The sequence below is a fragment of the Macaca thibetana genome, chromosome 1 (genome assembly GCF_024542745.1).
Source record: "Macaca thibetana thibetana isolate TM-01 chromosome 1, ASM2454274v1, whole genome shotgun sequence".
NCBI classification, from domain to species: domain Eukaryota; kingdom Metazoa; phylum Chordata; class Mammalia; order Primates; family Cercopithecidae; genus Macaca; species Macaca thibetana.
Genome location: NC_065578.1, coordinates 194273725 through 194296787, shown reverse-complemented (window position 1 = coordinate 194296787; position 23063 = coordinate 194273725). Strand labels below are relative to the sequence as shown.

The following is a 23063-nucleotide window of genomic DNA, read 5'->3' as shown; positions in this document are numbered from 1 at the left end:
ATCCAGATTTTGAACCAATTTGTAGGACAGCTAACCCAGTTTCTTCCAGAAGTCAAGCACCAGAAAAAAAAAGGCAGAGTGCAGGGGGGAGATCTGTTCTAAATTAAAAGAGACTTAAAAGACATCCCAAATGCAATGATTAGATCTCAACTGGATCCTGATTCAAATAAATCAATTGTAAATGGCAGTGGTGGTTATCACTGAGCAAGGTGACTATGGATGATTTCTTTCTTCTTTATACTTCTCTGGACAACTTTCTATTAGCCCCTTACTGCAATAGACATACTCACATCATAATCATATATTAAATTTGGAAAATGAAAATAGGAATAATCTCTTCCAGGCTTCTCTCACATTCACACCAACAATGGTTATTATTTTATGCTATCAATGTCAAATCACTCTAAATGGCTTATCCCTGCTGTTTTAAGTGGCATTGCTCTCACTACTAGAGAGGCAGAGCATCCTCTCACATGCTCATTGACCATTTATACTTCTTTTTTTGTAAATTACTTTTTTTGATGGTCTTGTCTATATTGCAAACTTATCTTTCTATCATTGCTGTATAGTTTCATAGAAACTTGAATAAAGTGGTGTGATCATTAACAGGAAAAGGTGAAGAAACTACTGAGGCTTGGCAGTTCCAGGGATTTCAGTGTCCTGGGTCCCTGAAAACCCAGGCTCTGTCATTCTCGGGGCAAGCATAGTTGCACAACCCCAGGGATTGTCATTCACCTAAATACAGTGTGCTACTCTATTCTGAAAGTATACATAGAGAATCAGTTGGAGAATCTCAGTTTTCCTTGGTTGCAGACCTCTATATGAGATAAAATGTAAAATAAGTCGGCAAGTGGGAAAACTGTAAAATATGGATTACACTTTAATGCAGAACAAAATAAAGGACATGTAACAAACCATCAGAGAGATTTATTTATGAAAAATTTAGCTCCTCCTATTCAAACAACATTTAGTTTCAGAAAGGTAGTAAGAGCCCAGGGAAACTAACCAGATATCACTCAACTTCAGCAAAGCATGGGAGGACACTCTCCTGCTCTTAATCTTATTGTTAGGGTGTCTCCTCAATGTTCTTGTATTTTTTCTCTTTGTTTTCTGTTCCCATGATCACTTTCTGACTTTGTCTCTAGGATTCCATTATTAAAACTATCTAGTATAAAAGAGATTCCCTTTTCCTCATCTTTTTGTCTTGGATCTTTCTGAGTTAGTCTGCTGGAAGTCAAGTTCTAAGAAAGCAGGACACTTTCAGGGAATTGTGATGTATTTATGTGAGGCTGTGGCAGGGGGTAGATACACAATATAGAGGGATCAATGGATTAAGAATAATAAAAGGTCAGCAGCCATAAGCTTGAAAGAAATTAGCTTAGGAAAACAGAGTTGGGAGAAGCAAGGGAGATTCAGAGAGAACCACAAAGAGGAAACATTGAGCATCTATTATGTACCATCCCTTATTGACATGATTGCATTTCATTCTCATAATTCTAGGAGATAGACATGTTATCTGTATTTCACAAAAATGGAAATTCAGAAAGGCCAAGTGAATTGCCAAATGTTACACAGCTTGTAGGTGTTGTTAGCACAATTCAACACCAGCTCTGTTTAGCCTTGAATGCCATACATACGCTTTCTAAAATCACCCTGCTTCCAAAAAAGGATACAGAAAGAAAATGGACCATGAAGAAATCATGGATTCTAGGATATCAATTTTTGTACATTGAAAGTAATGGTAAAAACCGCAATGACTTTTGCACCAACTTTACCTATGACCTCTCTTCCTTAAGATCCACAGGTAGCAGGATTGTTCAGACTATACAACTGGCAAACTGAGAAAAGAGTTAAGTCAAACTTACTCAAGTATCCAGAAATGGGATTATTTTAATTCTATGGGAAAGTTCATTTCAAGAATGGTCATGGGGACATGTATTTATGGTTTATACCTCCTGAGGATGTTGTGCTAGAAAATAATTTAAATGCCTCTAAACTTTGGCAGGTGATACTGACTTTATCTGAAATCTCCTCTATCACCTTTTTCATCTGCTTGAAGAACTCCTATTGATCCTTAAAAGCTAAACTCAGACATTACCTGCTCAATGCTTCAGAGTTAATCAGCCTGTTCCTTATCATCCTTTCTGTATTTCTCTCTTATTTTGAGGCTCCTGTTGGCTCTTGTACTATAGCTCTAGCATTCTTCACTCTTGACATAGATGGAGTTTACTGACCTCCTACTGAATTGATGGTGATGACCAGTGATGTCATCACCATCATGGATAGCTCACAATCCCTTCTCTAGAAGTGTTACATCACCCTGTGTCTCTCGTGCCCATAAGGAAAGCCCACTCAGTCTCCAATCTGCACAACACCTCTCTAACCACAGCCCCTGATCATTTCAGCTTTCTTACTTTTAAACCCATTTTTTCACCTGAATGAGCTGTCCAAGTCCTTGCTTAGACCCTGTGTCCTATCTTTCTCACTACCCTTTTGTCAGTATTCTTAACTGTCATCCAGTTTTTGAGTTCACTGCATCTGCCCAGAAAAGTTATAACCTTGGATCAATCCAGCCACTCACCTTCTCACTGTCATACTTGAATTGCTGAGTGCTAGGAAAAAAAGATAACATACCCATGCAGATTACTGACAATATAAAGTCATTCTTTTAAACCTTAGCTTGGCCGTGTAGCTATGCAGCAGTCCTTCTCTGAGACTCAAGTCAGTCCAATCTTACTACTCTACAGTAGCTTTTACAGATCCTTGCCATTTTTTTAGAAGCCACCTACCTACCATCCTCTCCATTATTCTTGGATGCCACAGCTCTCACCTACTGCATAGAGGCTTCTTGACTGCGCCCTGCCCCCTTCCGTCACGCCTTTAGAAACTTATGCATCTTTAACTTATTCCCACCTTCCTCAGTGGGGAAAAGTGTCCTCCAATGCCTTTTCTCTGCCTGTGCTCTGAGTTCCCCTTCTTCGTTCCTTTCATCCATGTATTCTGTCTCTTCTTCTCTAATGCATTTTCTTCCTTTGTATAGAAGCAAGCGCATACCTATACCACCTTTTAAAAGACAAGAACAGAGTCCCTGCAGCCACAGTATTGTACTGTGCGGAAGGGAGACCAATTTATAAACCCCCAGATGAAGTTTTGCCTACCTGAGGTCACTGCTATGCAAGAGGCAAAACCTTCAACCAATGACTTGGGGAATAAGAAGGAATGAGAATATGTTAAACTCAAAGTCACAGGACAGGATAGTGGTGAGATTCACTTCAAAGTGAAAATGACAACACATCTGAAGAAACTCAAAGAATCATACTGTCAAAGACAGGGAGTTCCAATGAATTCACTCAGATTTGTCTTTGAAGATCAGAGAACTGCTGCTACTCATACTATAAAAGAACTGGGAATGGAGTAAGAAGATGTGATTGAAGTTTATCAGGAGCAAATGAGATCATTCAGTAGTTTAGGTATTCTTTTATTTGTTTTTCTTTTCCCTCAATCAGTTTTTTATTTTTAAAATAGTTCTTTTGTAATGTGGTACTCAAAATGGAATTGAAAACTGGCACTCCATCTCTTTAAAACATCTGGTAATTTGAATTCTAGTGCTCATTATTCATTATCATTTGTTTTCATTGTGCTGATTTTTGGTGATCAAGCCTCAGTTCCCTTCGTATTGCCCTCTCCTTTTTAAAAATTACATGTGTGCACAGAGACAACATATTTTTTAGGACTGTGCATTTTCAGGCTTGTAGCAAGAAATAAGATTGACCAAGGCAAGTGTTTGTAAAGACTTTCCAATTGGCCTTAAAGTTCTAGCACGTGATTGCTTCACTCCTGGACTGTGACTTTCACTGGGGGATGTAAGTTTTTCAGAGAACTGAACTGTGGAAAAATGACCTTTCCTTAACTTGAAAATAGCTTTAAAATTGGAGAGTCTAGACCAAAAGAAGAGGAATAGCATATTGGAGTCAAGATGACAGATAAGGTGAGAGTAATGACTAACCCCAAAGATGGCTTCACTGAAGAGAATGCATTTTAAGATCTAAAAAAAAGAAATCTGGTCAAAAGATTCCATCATCCTGAATCATAAATCAGACAATGTGACTCTCTTCCTGTCCTCAAGATCCTTTAACTTAGCCATTGGAGGAGTATGAATATTTTTTAGTTGTTGAAGGATAGTAAGGTAAAATAAAAGATGAATGGATGAAAATGACTAGAATTTAACATTGCATAATAAAATCCAAACTCGTTTGACAGTATACAAGGACGTTTTTGAGCTCTCTGTCAACTTTCCCAATTATATCTCTCCACTTAGTCTTCATATTCTATGCCCCAGCCAGACTGAACTATTTGCAATTCCAAGAAAGTTCCACATGCCATCTTTGCCCCATGCTAGTGCTCAGGTGATTCTCTGTGTCTTCTGCTTAGTTTTCAGTTTTATTTATTAATAACCTTCCCAAAAAAAGTCAATTCATTTTCCCAAAGCTATGTGATCTCTCAGGAATCATATGCATTTTTGTATCACTTATCATATGGCATAATATTCTTCTACACATTTGTCTGTCTCACCAAGTAAATGTTCCTTATGAAAATACATCAGGCTTTACATCTTATATCTCTTTCATCTTTGAATCTATCACCAGCACCTAGCATAGTACCTGGTTAAAAAAGACTATGCAAAGAGTTGAAAAAAGAAGAAACAGGTGGATTATTCAAAATATTTGTATTTGTTTCAGTTATTTATTGCTCTGCTATAAACCATCCTAAAATTTAGTGGCTCAAAATAGCAATTTATTATGATCTCTTAAAGTTCTGTTAGGTTAACTGGACTGAGCTGAATGGTTCTTGCTCAGAGTCTCCCAAGTAGGTGCTAACAGATGGTGGCTGGGTTGGAATCATTTGAAGGCCCAATTGGGTTTTATGGTCAAGATAGCTGTACCATATGGCCAGTTGTTGATTGGCAGTTCTGCTGAGACTGTCTACTGAAGCTTCTATATGTGGTTTTTGGATGTGACTTGAATTTCTCACAGTATGACTGATGCGTTTCAAGAGCATCCCAAGAGGAATGTTCCATGTGGCCCAGGGGAAAGGTGCAAAGTTTCTTACGACCTAGCCTTGGGAGTGCTACAATATCATTTCTACCTGATTGTATTGGTGAAACAAAAACTGAAGGTCAGTCCAGATAACAGGGGAGGGAAATTAGACTTCACCTCTTGATGTGGGAATTGTGCATAGGTGCAGAGAAAGAAGAAATTTATGGCGGCCATCTTTGGAAACAAATTATCATAATTTGGAATGACAATTTTAAATAAGACTAATGTGTGCTATTATCCAAGACCTTTTCCTCCATTTGGCTATTTCACTCTTGAGAAGTATTTCCACTTATGGGATAAACAGGATTATGTGAAAAGATAATCAATGAAGTACCTATCATTTCATCTATTCTATAAAAAGTTTGAACCTGAAGGTTAAAATAAGATTAGGAAATGACTTACGTGTTTCCATTGTCTTTTCACTCTTAGATGGCCTTTATAAACATTTGAGAACTCATGATAATACAAACCAGGCAATCCTCAATTTTTCTCCTTTTGACTTTACAATTCTATCATTTTGATCTAAAAGATTAAATTCAGAAAACACATTTCTTTTAGAATAGTAATTCCTGTATAACTGGAAGTTTTTCCTTTCTAAAATTTAAAATTACCTTCACTGCTGCCAAAAGGTGAACAAGTATCTATTGACCATGACAAGAAAACAATACAGTGCTCTAGCAGTGACAGAATTATGTATTTAATGTCATTTATTTTTCATTTGGGAGTGAATTCTCTAGTAGCCAGTGAGCACTTCTCTGGTATAGAACATAGCTATTTAATTTTAAGATGAAAAATAAAGAATCCATCATCCACTGAATGAGATATTAACACTCAACTGTAGGATGGGACTAGATAGAAATGTGTTGTAATTGTAAAGAGAGAAAAAATAACATTTAAAAGTCACTCTTTTCTTCTAATATAAAGGGCCTAATTCAATATCAATGAATCTGTATAGTGCTTACTTTCCTTTATGCCAGAGAAGCAAAAGAAGAGAAAGAAAATTTCAAAGTCTCTGCTATTCTTTGGTGTCACTGAAATGTGAGATGGGAGTTGGTGGCTTATACTAAGCAGACACGAAAGAGTCCATGGACAGGAAAGCAAGAAGAAGAAAGATGAAGATTCTGCCTATCACACGAGGGCAGGGCTCCCTCTCTTCAGCAAAGTGTCCGACAACTTGGCTAGCACCTGGTCATCTTTCATGCTTTATCCCATTCCTTACTTTCCAAAAATCCTCTTAAGGTTCTCTCTTCTGTGTTAATAGGGTGGAGACCTGGATGATGGAGAAAAGGATGTGTATCAAGGGAGGGGGGCAAATAATGGGCTGTGTGAAACCCCTCCATCATCTCAAGCTTTCAGCAAAGTCTACCACACAAGCAAATGTCTTGTGTGAGTGAAATTGTCAGGGGTAATGAGACTGTGTTTCACATCTTGGGCAATATAGTGCAGAAACAGCATTTGAAGAACAGCATATGCAGCAAGAAATGTTAAGGGGCATGTGACTATCATACCAATCACCACTTATTCCCTCCCTCCAACCTCCCTCTCAAAAGTACTTTTGGAAAGATTGGGAGGGATTCAAGGCTACTACAGCTTACACGTTAGGGTTGAAATAAATCTCATTTTAATCTCAATAAGCAGGACAACTCAGTCTACATGTAGCTTACAGTTTTTATTTAGATCTAATTCTCTTAGGTTGTGTATTCCTAGAAGGCAGAGATTTGGGGATAATTTGCCTCTGATTCCCCATGCTTTGCTTCCTAAAATGTATATATGTGCTAAATGTTATCGTCGTTGCTAGAAGGAAGGAAGGAAGGAAGGAAGGAAGGAAGGAAGGAAGGAAGGAAGGAAGGAAGGAAAAAAGGAAGAAAAAAGGAAGGGAGGGAGGGAGGGAGGAAGGGAAGGAAGGAAGGGAGGAAGGGAAGGAAGGAAGGGAGGAAGGGAAGGAAGGAAGGAAGGAAGGAAGGAAAGAAAGAAAGAAAGAAAGAAAGAAAGAAAGAAAGAAAGAAAGAAAGAAAGAAAGAAAGAAAGAAAGAAAGAAAGAAAGAAAGAAAGAAAGAAAGAAAGAAAGAAAGAAAGAAAGAAAGAAAGAAAGAGAAAGAAAGAAGGGGGGAGGAGGAAGGGAGGGAGGGAGGAAGGAAGGAAAGATTTTATAGATTCTTTAAACAACTAGACAGAGAGTTTTTACTCCAAAGAGCAATTTTGACTTCAAAGATACTAATGTATAAGAGATAAAAATAAGCATGAAAAAACGTTTTCTATAAGTTACTGATGGCAAATTTTAATTTTTAATTATACCAGGGGAAAGAAACATCAGAGGCTCTTTTTAGTTAGGCAAGTTAGCAAAGACATAGGTTATGAATAAATATTAATTAGTCTAGAGCTAAAAATAAATTAGGTTATGATAATTCTAAAAATGTTTATATTAACAAAGACTCCAAACTAAAGCCCATCATGTTTATGTAACATTTATATAACATTTATGCAAGTATTCAAAGCCTTCTCAATAGATAGTTTACTCCTGTGATATTGGAGTTTGTAAAATAATATTTTGCATGCAAATTATTTTATAGTTGGTTTACATAAACCAGACTGGGGTTGGGTTGGTATAGCACTTGGACCTATCTGTAGAACAGCTATTAGAGCTATATATGGTTTTTGCTATCATCCAAGAACATTACCTACAATTAGTGAATGATATGACCCCAGTGGGATGCCATCTACTCAGGAGCATTGTAAAGCACTTTTAGATTTGACAATGGCCCCATAGAACTCACTCAATAGTATGGACTGTACTTCAAACTCATAAAGTTCAAGAAAGAGAATACAGCTTCCTTGCTTTGAATCAATGGACACAGGAGGTGCCAAAAGAAATTCAAGACTCAATGTACACATGAAATTTTTAATAGCATTACTTATTTTATAATAATGCTAAAGAATGAGTCAAGGCAAGGTCATCCTTATGAAGATATCGAAACTACCCACTCCAGACTAGTCTCTGTAAAGTCACTTTTTTAAAAAGTTTATAACCGATGTAGTTAATACCCCTCTTTCTTGAGTGCCTCAAAATTCTGGTTTTGATTCAGAAGACTGAATCTATGTCAGAGTTGCTTATGTTAAGCTGGCCCACTTATTTTTCCTCAACTACACTATATATTCCATCTCTTTCTGTGCTCTTAGACCCCAACTATTCTCTATTTCTCTAGATCATACCCAACCTTCAAAGAAGATCCAGTCTTCCAGTCACCTCCTTATACTTTTCTCCAACATTGTCACCTTTAAGTGATTACTCCCTCCTCCCAATACCCATAACTGTCTGTGTCACTCATGAGTCACTGGGCAGAAGGCACGTTGTAAAGTAAGAATCTCAACGTAAACCTAGGTGATGATCACTGCTTTAAGATGCCCTGCCCAGCTCCAAGACTATGTCCACTGAGACCCTGAGAATCTGACTATGGTATGGAAGCAAGAATCTCAAAGTGCTTGCATCTTTTAGGCTATTATTAGACCTATCCTGTTTTCTTCTGGCACAATGCTAGAAAATAAACTTTCCCTTGCAAACTATCCATCCCCCTGTCTAGGGAGAAGCTAAATGAGGGTTTCAACCATTCATCTTTAATCCACTTTTTTTGTCAAACTCATTATTATACATAAGCAAAATTGAGCTCTTAAAAACCTAGTGTACTTAACATAACTATTATTAATCCTGAATTGTTTTACCCTAACTAGAATCATGTAAGAAGTCTCATTTTAGACCATAAGGTCCTAGGGCTGGAAATGAATTTAGAGTTTTATTATTCCAAATCTTTGTCTTATTAAAAGAGAAAATTGAGACCCAGAAAGAGTTAAGAATTTACCTAAAGTTCCAAAGGGGTACAGTGACAGAGCCAGGTCTTAGATTTAGATGTCAAGATTTCAGTTTACTATACTCCTCTTATGCCTTTCTGCCTCTCCTCCTCTAGGGAATCCCCTAGGTAAATATATACCCCTTCTTCTCCTTAAGAGAGGATTGTCGTCTGGGCATGGTGGCTCATGCCTGTAATCCCAGCATTTTGGGAGGCCGAGGCGGGCAGATCACGAGATCAAGAGATCAAGACCATCCTGGCCAACATGGTAAAACCCTGTCTCTACTAAAAACACAAAAATTAGCTGGGCATGGTGGCATGCACCTATAATCCCAGCTACTTGGAAGGCTGAGGCAGGAGAATCACTTGAACCCAGGAGGTGGAGGTTGCAGTGAGCTGAGATTACACCACTGCACTCCAGCCTGGTGACAGAGTGAGATTCTGTCTCAAAAAAAAAAAAAGAAAAAAGAAAAAAGAGAGAGAGAGAGAGAGAGACAGAGAGAGGACTGTCTTGGTCAATAAGATTTTGAACATGACAAACATCACCATTTTCTTTGCTCTACCAGAGTTCTTGACAAAGAGCATAAAGGAATCCTGGAGGTGGTGAGATGAATTGGAGGACAGACTTGAGTCAGATAACACTACCTGCTCCTTTGCAGTGTCAAATGGACTAGATGTGATAATGCAAACAGCGTAACATGCATAATAGGTTGATATGTGATAATTTGCCTTCTTTTCCTCAACTCCAAAAATCAATTTCAATAATCAGATGGGGAAACCAGCAGGGCATCCAACATCTGGAACTGAAAAATGATGATGGTGGTCAAAATAAAATTTTCTGTTTTAAAATAAATGCAGATTAGTAAAAACATGAAAAATTGAAAATTCTAGCTTGGAGACTTATTTATTCTTTTAGCATACCAGTCTTTTTGTTATTACAGTGTAAGTGGAGAATGTTTCACCATGGACACAGTTGTATATGCTGAATAGAGATTTTGCATTGCTTGACTTTCCATTCGAGTTTAGTTTTCTGTGCATCATGCCTAATGGAACAGCCTGACTAATACATCATATCATTTGTGAGTTAACTTTTTAAATCTGAGTTTAACAAAGGGAAATAAGTATAGAAACTAAAAGAATAAAGAGGCATAAAAATAGCAAGAAAGCCTAAACTCTGCGGCCCCAGATTATTCTGATGTATTGACTGACAAATTTTTCACTTTTCTAATGTGTCCTCTTCTTTACTCTTTACTGATAAGAAAATTATTTCTATAGGAGATCTTTAAGATTCTTCATTTGTGTAGTAATTAGACTACAACAATAAAACCATAAACTCCTTAGAAGTGAAAGTGTTTAAAACATAGAGAAGTGAAAATAATGATGACTTTGAGCATCTATTTTGTGCTTGGTACTCGGCTAGGTAATTCTGGATGTGTCATTGAGCCTTGCAATAATTTTTCAAGGTAAGTATTATTAATCTATTTCAGAGAAGAGACACAGAAAATAGTTGGCTTACCCAAATCACACGGATGATAAAGAGCGGAGTCGTCAAACCTGCCACTATAGGGCCCTACCAATTACCTACGCAGCCTTCCTTAAAAGAGGCAATGGTAATATATTTAGCTTTAGAGTCAGGAGATGTAGGCTAGAACTCAGGTCTTTATTTATAAATGTTTAGAGTTTAGACAAAATATATGGTTGTCTGGGCTTTAATTTCTTTATCTACAAAATGAGAATGCTAGTGCCTACCTCAAATGGTGTTGTGAGGAATAAATGAATCCCTACAATCTGTGAAAGTGATTTTTAAGCTGCTGAAAGCAATCCAAGGGAAGATGTTTGGTAGTCGCTCTCTCAGTGCCTGCTACAATGATCTGCTGCCTCCTACCCACCTTTCAGGATGGCCTTGAAGAGCTTGTGGATGGTGGATACCAAGGTCAACACAAGCAGCAATGTGAGAAGATGAGTTATGAACCTTTTTAGGAGCTCTGAAAAGCTCAAGCACTCTACAAAATCATTCTTAGAAATTTAGTTTTTCAAAGGCAACTAAAACAGTCTTGCAGAATTGCAGAAGCCAGAAGAATATCTTTAAACCTTAGTTAGAAAATGAAGACCCTTGAGTACCTAACTAGGCAGAAACTTTAATCTAACATACCCCATTAGATTTTCAAGAAAGTATAGAAATTATGTAGCATAAAGGCTTATTTTTGCAGATGAGGAGCATGAGATCTGGATACCATACTAATCAGTAGCAGAATTGGGCCTAAAACCCAGGCCTCCTGGTTCCGAGTCGGTGCTCCAATCTACTATATGAATTGTTCCTCTAAATGCATTCAAATGCATAGGAATGGCATTGACAACAAAGTTAATGACAAAGTATTAACTATTAAGGCCCACCAGTATGGACCTGGATGGGTTTGAACTTACCGTGTGACCTTCAGCAAGTTACTTCACATCTGTGCCTCAGTGCCCCCATCTATAAAATAGGTGTTATGATAATGCTGATTTCATGGATTATTATGAAGGTAATACACAGAAAGTTCTTAACACGGTGCCATTCATTGCTCATTTCTTAGTTATTGTATAATCATCAATCCTCTGCATGTCATCAAACCAGAATTATGACTACCCATGCCTCTCCTTTTTAGGATAACCCCAAACGATCTGGGAGCCTACCAGGAGACAGCTTGGATGTAACTTAGGCAGATCCTGTCTGCTTCTTCCCACATTAAGCAGAATTTGAAGCAATCATAACATGATAGGATGTGCCTTGATATGAGGGGATAAAAGGAGATGTAGCACTCATTCTGAGAATTTGAGCCTGAGTCCCAATTTTTTCACCTACAAATGAACATACTAATACCCATTCTTTTTAACTTTGTGATACTCAAAACTGTCAGCTTCCATAAAAATTATATTATACTATTCATTGTTATAGAAATGTAAAGCAAAAAGCAACAATGCTGGTGGTTTTTCTTCTTGGTTTTATAAGCCACAGCCTCTCACTGAAGTGGCTTTTTTACTTCCTTCTCACACTCAGTATCTGGGGGATTTAATGTCAGAAATGGGTTAACATTCTATTAATTACATTTGATCTCATGGCCATGAACTTAGGTATTTGCTCACCTCTAATAAGGAAAATGTGGTCGTTGCCTTAGAACATGAGATCCTTTCTAAATAAATTGCGAAAGTCCTTTCAATAGCCGGCTTGCTCTTTTTACATAGGAGCTTAGATTTGGAATTTGTAAAGCCACGCTAACCAGCTACCTGCTTTGTGTACTGTCCTAACAATTTGGCCTTTGATTTTATGTTTCTTTCAAAAGCATACAAGCAGTAGGCAAACATTATTCATCAAACTGGTTTGATGACGTGCTTTTGAATTTAGCTTTTTTTATTCTCCTGTGGCACGGTTACATCTATTCTCAAGGCTGTGATGACCCACGAGTGCTGAGGCCTCTGGGCAGAAGTGCCACATTAGAGCTTTCATTGAACAGCTCAAGAGCTCCAGAGTTCCTACTGGTTGCCTGCAGAAAGATATTTAGCATTTTCTCTGCTATTGCCTCCTTCCCTTGTCACAGTTTTCTCAGAGTTGTCTTAGAGGAAGTAATCATCTATATCTCTGTTAAGAGCTTTGATGTATAAGGACCCCACTTGCAGGGGCTGTGAGGCTGCATCTGGCAGATGTGTTGATGTATAACTAGCTAAATTCTTTAAGTTCAATCTGATCAATACTGTAGTCAGTATTAGCCTCACACTCCTCCTGTGCATCCTTTACCAAGCCCACGGTTTCTGCCCAGCCACGGTCCTTGAATCTATACTGCCTGATGTGGACACTTGCGTTAAGAATAGCTATCCTCAAAGGTACTCGCATTGTCACCTTTTGAACTTCTCTGCCCTTTGTTCCTTTCCTCCCTCCCCATTCAGTCCCCAACTTCACATACCCAGAAATCCTAGAAGCTTCCTCCCAGTAATATCCTTGGAAGAAGCTGACCAGGCTCGGGGGAAATAAAGTAGTAGAGAAGTCCATATTGGCCTCTTCCAATGATTTCAGCTCCAAAAGAGAAATAAAAGCCCTAGATGGAGACTGACCAGCTGTTTACCCACTTCACACACATGGTAAATGTTCTCTGCTGATAACTCTTGCTTCCATTTGAGTTCTCTGCTGATAACTCTTGCTTCCATTTCTCTGCTGATAACTCTTGCTTCCAAGTGAGAAGCTTTGTGTCTAGGGATAAAGTGACTGACTCCAATGGGAGGTCACTTTCAGAAGAAACAGAAATAGATGGATCCCACAGCACTAATCAATGCTAATATTGGGTGTGTTAAAAATAAACATGTGTTTTCCCTCAGTGAAATACAACTTCCCCAACCATTTCTTTTTTCCTTTCTCTTTCTCAATATTTCATTAATGCAAACTTTTCCTGATTCAAAAGGTATTCCTGCATATAGATTGGTTTCCACTAAAAGAAGTACATTTTGATAAAATTTACCCAAAGTGAGCAGCATAAACATAGCAGCATGACATCACCTATGGTCACCCTGAGATTGTAACCAGTGAGGTAAATCTGAGCCAAAGACAGCTTTATATCTTTTAGTGGCTTTATTCACTTTCAACTCAGTGGCTTGCTGAAATAGCTGTAATAATTAAACAGAAAACTTCTCGGCTATCTAGATTATATAAAGATAGATGCTAAATGTCACACTAGAGTGGGAAAACTGTTGTGTGGCGATATGGCTAGGTTACTAAACTGCCTTATACAGAACCTAATGCAATTAGTACTTCTGACCATAGACTTTCCACTCCTTTTTAAAACAGTAACACTAGCAAACAAGCAATAGAAAGCAAAGAGATCACAATGGCTAACTCAGAGGTTCAGATCTTTGCTCTGTCACTTACGGTTTGTATGAACTTGGACAGGTAATTGAACATTTCTGTGTTACTTTCTTCATCTATAAACATGAATATTAGTAATACCTTTCTTTCAGGGCTGCTTTGAGGATATGAGAACACACACATGCATACATACATACATACATATACATCCATACTTACATACATTAACACGCAGATATAGTAGTGCTCAAAAATTGTTGGATGTTGTTAACATTTGTTGCTATCAGGTTGGTGCAAACATAATTGTGCTTTCTACATTGTTGGAATTTGCCATTTGATATTGGAATACATTCTTAAATAAATATGGTTGTGTTATACATCATTTTAATGCACATTTCTTGCTTTATGGTTTTTTTTTTTTTTTGCTAATGACATATTACTTGCTGTTTATTTTATATTTATTTTAGACTATCAAAATGATGTTAGACCAAAAGCAAATTTGAGTGATTTTCTTATTTGAGTTCAAAATGAGTCGTAAAGCAGTGGAAACAATTTGCAATATCAACAACGCATTTGCCCCAGGAATTGCTAAGGAATGTACAGTGGAGTGATAGTTCAAGAAGTTTTGCAAAGGAGAGGAGAGCTTTGAGGATAAGGAGCGGAGTGGCCAACCATCAAAAGTTGACAATGACCAATTGAGAGTATTTATTGAAGTTGGTCCTCTTAAAACTACAGGAGAAGTTGCTGAAGAACACAATGCCGACCATTCTATAGTCATTCGGCATTTGAAGCAAATTGGAAAGATGAAAGAGCTTGATAAGTGGGTGACTCATGAGCTGAGTGAAAATAAAAAAAAAATCGCTTTGAAGTGTCATCTTTTCTTATTCTATGTAACAACAATGGACCATTCTCAATCAGATTGTGATGTGCGATGAAAAGTGAATTTTATATGACAATGGTGACAACCAGCTCATTTGTTGGACTGAGAGGAAGTTCCAAAGCACTTCCCAAAGCCAAACTCACACCAAAAAAATGGTCTTGGTCGCTGTTTCGTGGTCTGCTGCCAGTCTGATACACTACAGCTTTCTGAATCCCAGCAAAACCATTACATCTGAGAAGTATGCTCAGCAAATCGATGAGATACATTAAAAACTTCAATGCCTGCAACCAGCATTGTTCAACCAAAAGGGGCCAATTCTTTTCCTCAACAATGCCCAACTACATGTTACACAACCAATGCCTCAAAAGTTGAACAAATTGGGCTATGCGGTTTTGCCTCACCTCCCATATTCACCTGACCTCTCGCCAACCAACTACCACTTCTTCAAGCATCTTGACAACTTTTTGCAGCAAAAACACTTCCACAACCAGCAGGATACAGAAAATGCTTTCCAAGAGTTTGCCGAATCTGTAGGCTTGAATTTTTAGGCTACAGGAATAAACAAACTTATTTCTTGTAGGCAAAAATGTGTTGATTGTAATGGTTCCTATTTTGATTAATAAAGATGTGCTTGAGCCTCGTTATAATGATTTAAAATTCATGGTCCAAAACAGTAATTACTTTTGCACCAACATTTCCTGTGTTCTTACTATGCACTAGTACAGTGCTAAGCATTTTACATGTGTAAATTCAGTTATTTCTTACAACCACTCGAAGACGTAAATAATATTATAGGCTCTTTCAAATGATGGAGATACTAGCGGCCAAGTTTGCTAGACAACTTGCCTTAGGTCACACAGTTAATAAGTAACACTGGGGCTCAGGCCTTATTAGAGCACCTTACTAGACACCGTGGATTGCCTCCCCACTGTTGAACACTAGACAAAGGACTCACTCCCCAGGCTGCCATTTGCAAGTAGCCAGCCATTCTGTCTATAGTGTTGAGTCATCAGAGTATACATGTGGACATGCAAACACCAAAACATCTGAACTATTTAGTGTGTCTACCTCTCATTTATTCAATAATTCATTCAAAAGCAGTTACTGAAAGTCTGTTCTATGCCAGGCTCTGTGCAAGTTCTGAAGGGTCAAGAGATGACTGAGACAAGTCCTTGCCCTTGGGAGTATTCCAATTCAAGTCAGGGGAACAGAAGTATTAAAAACAATTATATGTGGCTGCCTGCTACCTAGGGCTGTGCCCTCAAATAAAAAGAAGGCTTCCAAGGTGAACTGAACCAATGCCCAGCCCTGTGCCCAAAACCCTCAAGGTAAGAATTTTCTTCTTCAGTTCCTCTTCCTCAACTGATAATTACTCCACACATAGAGAGTCATTCTTACCAATAAATATTCCACTGTGAGGGTTTCAATTTCCTTCATGTAGCTAGATCTATTCCCAAAGACAAGTCTTCTCATAAACAACCGGCTCTCCATAGGAATCCAACATTTTTCCATAATCTCTTCCATTTTTTATTATATCTTTGAGGTGTTACTTAGCTGAACAAGAAAAGCAGTTTTACCCATGACTGGGTCTTTGCTTAGATTGAAATAGGGAATCTTCATTGTTTTATCTTGACACCAAAGGCTTATGGATCTTAGGCCCTTGCAGACTATAAAAATGTCACTAGGAAATTAAAATCTTAAAGATAAAAATAGTGGCATAGTTTTATTTATTTTTTCATTCTATAAATACTTATTCAACATGTCAAATGAGCCAGGTGCTTGGCAGGGCATAAGGAATGCAATAATATACAATGGTAAAAATTGTTCTTCCCTTTAGATTTACAATCTGGTGAATGAGACACAGAGAGATGGAAAAATTTGAAGTACTATTAATATCAATCAGTATAGAGCAGGGTGCAGTCACATGAATGGTAGGGGAGATAGACTGTTTAAAATAGGGGATAACATGCGCAAAGGATCAGACATAAAAATGTACAAAGAACACTACAAAGACTAAAAGGAAAACAATGTTGTATGGCTAAACATGAAATAAAACCTGAAATATGGCAAGAGATAAAACTGGATATGTTTTTATGGTGGGAGATTTAACATGCTTCAGGCCTCAGTTTTCTCATTTTCAAAACAAGAAAAGTTGGGAGGTCAAGGCAGGTGGATCACTTGGTCAGGAGTTTGAGACTAGCCTGGCCAACATGTTGAAACTCCATCTCTATTAAAAATACAAAAATTAGCCAGGTGTGGTGGTGTGTGCCTGTAATCCTAGTTACCTGGGATGCTGAGGCAAGAGAATTTCTTGAACCTGTGAGGTAGAGGTTGCAGTGAGCCACGATTGTGCCACTGCACTCTAGCCTGGGCGGCAGAGTGAGACTCCATCTCAAAAAAAAAAAAAAAAAAAAAAAAAAAAAAAAAAAAAACAAGAAAGATGTTAACTGTGGACATAAAATACCTTCCAGCTTAAGTTAAGTGACATTAACTTCCCTACAACCACAAATGAATACCCTGAGGACCCTCATCCTCACTGCCTATTAGAGGGGTAACTGTTTTTCATGAATGAATCTGCAGGAATAGTACCATCTGATTCAGTGTTTTCTTTGTGAGACATTCTCTGAGAACAGATTTTTTTCCAACAAGATACATAATTTCTATATCAATAAATGCATTCCAGTTCCTTAAGTAGAAAGTCTTCTTTCCTATAAAAAGACCAAGATGTCCAAAGGGATGACAAAAGTTGAGTAGTTCTGTCTTATGTGACCAGCGAGGGCAAAGAGCAAAATAGAAAAGTGTCATCAGTAAGATTCAGAGCAAGCTCACTTAATACAATGCCATCTGTCCAGTGGTTGCTCAATAACACAGATCTAAAAGAGGAGAGCTGGGTCTACATTGGCCTTCAGCATTACCTCCTTGCACTGTTTTCAAGGAATTAAGGAGCTTCTTTGTCCCTTAACTCTTCAACCACCTAATATATTAATAATCATAATATACTTTACTTTCTGAAGCATTTTGTGGATTAGGAAGTCCTTTTATATGAACTATCCTACTCAAGCCTCATGAGAACCCAGTGAACTAAGATTTCTTATCCCTTTTGTACAATGGGAAATCTTTGGTTCAGAATAAGTGACTCACCACATGCCTCTCATTGGTCAATGGACCTTTACGAACCAAAGCCTCTTTGGATTTGCTCTGTTACCAAAGAAAACTACGAAGATCGGTTGGTGTGAAGGTTCTTGCCAAAAAATTTAAAATAAAAATGAAAATTTAACACATCTGACTTTTCCGTTTGTTCCTCATACATTAAATATGATATTTAACCAATTATCTCAATTGCCTCTCAACTGCAGAAAGTTAACCTTTATACAGAATGTATTTTAATATTTTATCAAGCCAGACCTAGCACCAGAAGATGATTTTATAAATTATTTCATCTACTACATCCTTATTTTCCTTCCACAAGATGGAAATTAGCATACTAATCACTGCTAACATTTTTTGAGGATTTATTATTTAAAAGCACTGTACTAAGTGCTTTTACATGGATTATCCTATTTTGTCCTTAAAACAACCTCATGAGGCTGAAAATTTATTATGCCCATCTTCTTTTTTTTAGACAGAGTCTCACTCTGCTGCCCAGGCTGGAGTGCAATAGCATGATCTCGGTTCACCACAACCTCCGTCTCCTGGGTTCAAGCAATTCTCGTGCCTCAGCCTCCCGAGTAGCTGGTATTACAGGCACCCGCCACCATGCCCTGCTAAATTTTATATTTTCACTATGTTGGCCAGGCTGGTCTCAAACTCCTGACCTCAGGTGATCCACCCACCTCGGCCTCCCAAAGTGCTGGGATTACAGGTGTGAGCCACCACACCTGGCCTGTGCCCATCTTCTAGATGAAGAATATGAGGTATTAAACGAGTTAAGAGATGCTCAAGTTTTAATAGCTAACGAAGAGGTGCAGCCAAAATTCAAACCAAGACACTTCATTGCCAAACAGTGCCTGTGCTCTTAAAGTCCAATGCCCCCCTACCTCAAGACTCCCCCCACAAGCGGTAGGGTTCCATAAAAAATAGAGGCAGTCTGTGCAGTCCATGCAATCTCAAGATTATGTGTGCAATTACTGATGGGGGTATAGGCATAGAACATCACACACTTCCTACGTTTCAGCTAGGATGACAATTTCAGTCTATTTTACAGGGATTTAGAGTACCATTGAAACTGCTTCTGAAGATACACACTCTTCATATTCAGAGAGAGTCCCACCCCCACTGTGTCACTTTACCAGTGAGAGAGAGGGAACAGCAAGTACCTTCCAGGAGCCTGGCAACTGGCCAGCCTGTGATCAAGACCGTGGATTAGCAAGATTTAAAAGTGCAATCAGTCAACATAGTGGGGGAAAAAAAGCTAAGTGGTCCATATAGGAATCAAATGCATGAATCTGGCTTCATTAATATGCCTCATTAATTAATCAAACAAACTCATCAAAACTGCATTCAAGTTTATGGGCAAATCGAGTTTATGGGCGAAAGGCAAAGTCACCCTGCAACTCTTACAAAAGAGAAGTGCTGTTCATTTGCTCATTTTATTATATTGTTTTCCAAACATCATATCAGATTGCCCCTGATGTTGAAAGGAGGCCTTGCCTGGAATGCTGGTGGCCCAGGAGGCAGCCCTGGAAGGAGCCTGCTCTGACATTCCTGATCCTGGCCCCTCCCTCAGCACCCACTGCTGGGGCAGTTGCCAACAGCACTGTAAATCCTGGGGGCTCTCAAAAGAAGAGAGATAGGAAGAGTTTTGACATGATTCTAAAAACACTATGATCCGGTTGGACAGATTTTCATTTCAGTTTAACATGGACCCCAGTTTTAGATGATCTTATTACATGTGCTCTTTTCAAAACATAAATGTTAAAAATGAACCTTTAAAAACTCCCACCATCTTTTTCACAAATAGCTTGCAGCAATTTGGTTATTGTTTTCTACCTCCAAAGGACACAAAGCAATCACTCAGAGGGATAATGACAGGGATAGAAGGCATTGAGGAGCTCAGCCTTCCACCTCCAAATTCTGTCTCTGCTGGAAACTAAGCAACTGGCTCATAATTGCCAAACTCAACTAATGGGCATGAGAAACCCAATGTCAATCACATTAGGTATAAATGCTGAAGACATCAATAGCATAAAAAGGTAAAATCTGATTTTTATTCATGTACTTGTGTTTTAAATGACACCATAAACCATTCACTGACTTATTAGGGAGGAGAGACATAATTCATCAGAAAATAGAGAACAGAGCTTCGATATCATACAAGCCCCATTCTTATTGTAAGGTTTGAAACTTGAGTCAAAATCCCAGCTGCTGATCTCACTTCGTGTTAGTAGCGAAAAACCCTCTGAGCCTCAGAGTTCCCATCTGAGAATCCCAGCCGTAAGATGATGTTGTTGTGAGGATAACATAAGAAAACATAAGGAGACGTGCCCAGCACATAGTAGGGCTCCACAATCATCTTTTGAACCTGAATCTGGTCGCCCACTTACAGGGATAAAAGAGACGAAATCTAGGCCACTAAGTCACAATGTGACATGCAGAAAAAATAAACTCCTTGACTAGGTAAAACTTGATGTCCCACTATTGAAAAGATCACAAGGCATATATTGGTTTTAAAAAGAGAAATAATACATACAATACTCTCTCTCTACATATATAATATAATAAGACCCAGGTAAATGTTCTGGAAAGTCCAAGCTTCCCTTGTATATAGAGTATAAAAGGAAAACCTGTAAGAATTCCAGAATGATTTAACTGAGTTATCTCAGAAAATCAAAACATCTAATATACCCAGCAGTCATTTCAACATGACTTCAGGGTCCAAACACCAAAAAACTGTGTCTCAGGCCAATACTAAAATCCAATCCTGCTTTGTTTTATATGCTTGAAGAAAAGATGTGTGGTGTGCATCTACATACAACAACTGGTATTTTGTCTGTTGCTGGGGAGTTTCTTCCTTAAAGTGACACTATGGTGAACCTTTTTGTGGAAATGATTATCCCTTATTTTATCTTTCATGTAAATATGGGTCTTCTAGAATCACATCTGCTCCTAACTGCTCACAACTATCCCTGAGGAACTCAGGAACCCTGAGAATGGAGAGGGAATCAACGTGAGCCAGAACTCAGGATAGTATCTTTGGGAAGAGTCTGGCTCTCGGGATCTTACAGACTCAGGGTTGAGTCCTGTCTCTGACATGCACAAGCTGCATAAAATTGGATAACTGACTTCGGCAACATCTTTTTCATCTGTAAAATGGGTATAATAATCATCTAGACCTAATAGTTTATAATTTAGATTCGATGAGACTATACCTGGGAAACCCTGAGAATAATAAGTGTCAGTGTTAGCTGTTGCCATCATCCTCATCTTGGCCAATAGACACCGAGAGATCTCCTCACATTAGCACTTAATCCATGTAACCCTTTTGCTCTTCACACAGCCTCCAATATTTATAGCCCATATCAAGCCCATTGAGGAGTGTAGCTTTCAGACCCAGTCATATAACACTATCTACTTAGAGAAAAGTGAGAAAAAGAAGGGGAAAAGCTACATGACCATCTTTTCCTTCTCTCATGACATCTAAAGTGTCCATAAAAGTCAAAACAGATAATAAAAAATACATGTTGATTGACAATTTCCTTGAAGTTCACAGATTTCTATAAACCCAGAAATCAAGAAACCATGTTTCCTGTAGCACATTCATTCCACAAAGATGTCACAAGTACCAGAGAAAAACAGAGAGCAAGGGAATTAATTAGTTAGCTTCAGTTAGGCACCAGTCAAATAATACCACTATCTTCCTACCTAATAGCCTGGGACCTAATCACGAGCTACTACTGACCATAAATATTCATATTGGCATTTGAATTTCACATAACTGACCTTTGATGTGAAGAAGTCAAGCTTGATCAAGACTGTGGGATACTAATGACATGCAGTGGAAGAGGATACATGAGAAAATATTGACAGGACCTTCCCACAAAATATGAAACCAGCACAGAAAAGATTTAAAGGAGGTAAAATAATACCTGATACTGGACTGAGCTGGCACTGTAGAATCACTCCTCTCTTCAGCTCCTACCAGACTCCACTGAAGGTAGGATTAAAAAAAGAAAATGCTTGGACCCTCCAATCTTTTAGTCAGTTACCTTTGTCGATGATAGGGCTGATGATGGTTAGCTTGGCCTATGGGCTTCCTGCACTGTCTGCTGCTCTCTTTTGGGTTTGGAAATCTGCTTTGAGTCTCAGGAAGCCCCTGTGAGAACCGGGGCAGAGCCAAAAGTGAGAAAGTAGGGAAGATTGGAAGGTCAAAGGAGAAACAAGGAGAGCTTTGAGGGAGGTGTCCTCCCAGGGTGCCCAGTAGCTGGCAGGAAGGTGGCAGAGGAGGCTGGACACTGCTCATTCTTTCATACATAAAAGGGACTTTTATTAACTATCTCTGTGTAAAAACTATTCCAGAAATTGGGGAAGTAAAGATGAACAAGACCTGGCCCCCATCCTTAAGGTTAACATTATGTATAGGGGAAACCAGTAACACACACACACACCACTTTTATACAATGGAGTTTCATGTGACAAGTGCTAAATGTGAGATGTGAACAATGTCTAAGTGATTCCAGAGGAAAGAATGCCTTAAGGGTATTGGGGGTTGTCAGGAAGGTGTCTCAAGGAAGATCATATTTTGGTCTAAAGGAGCATGAGTTTGCAAAAATACAAGTTGAGGTGAGAGTACAGGAAGAGGACAAGTCCTCCAGGTGGAAGCACCAGCATAAGCCCAGGGCTGGAGATAAGAGGCAATCCTGCAAGGGTTAGTACCCTTGAAGAGTGAGGTGGGAAAGATATGTGGAGGGGAAATGCAGGGAGATGTCTGCAGGCCAGATCACAAGTAACAAAGGGTGCCCTTCCTAGTGTCTGTATCTAGGACACAATTTCTCCCCAAGAATGCATTTGGCCAGAATGTCTCATGTGCTCTAATACCTCTCAGGAACATGAGAATATGAGTGGGGAGGAGAAAGAGGAGGAGGAGGAGGAGGAGGAGGAATGCCCCACAATTAGGGCTTCAATAAAGTGACATGTACCCTCAGTTACAAACAAGAAGAGAAAATGTGGCATTTGCTCTTTCAGTTGATTTTGGTCTGAAGTCTTAACATTGTCTTAAGTGAATACTACGCCCTCTAATTTTCTGAAACTGCAAGGTAAATGTTTAAGAAAGATGAAAAACAGAGAGTTAGTCCTTTTTTTATTTTTTTCTGAGCTTAACCTTAAGAGTGAAAAAGAGTCTGCCTTCACATCACACCCACGCAGATCTCTGGATTCATAGGATGAGCAGGGCTGCTGTATTAATCACGTTTTCTTAT

The 23063-nt window shown here is 38.5% G+C and overlaps 1 long non-coding RNA gene across 2 annotated transcripts in view; it reads right to left on the bottom strand.

Moving 5' to 3' along the window:
- LOC126950821 (uncharacterized) overlaps window positions 1–23063 on the bottom strand; it is an 89944-nt gene that overhangs the window by 61081 nt on the left and 5800 nt on the right. Inside the window, exons 2-3 of one of the 2 annotated variants that reach the window (XR_007724298.1) lie at window positions 11363–11411; window positions 5499–5618 (exon numbers count right to left, since the gene is read on the bottom strand). This is a non-coding gene — a long non-coding RNA (uncharacterized LOC126950821). Of the gene's footprint in view, window positions 1–2098; window positions 5430–5498; window positions 5619–11362; window positions 11412–23063 lie in introns of those variants that run through there. The other variant, XR_007724297.1, reaches the window with a different exon arrangement.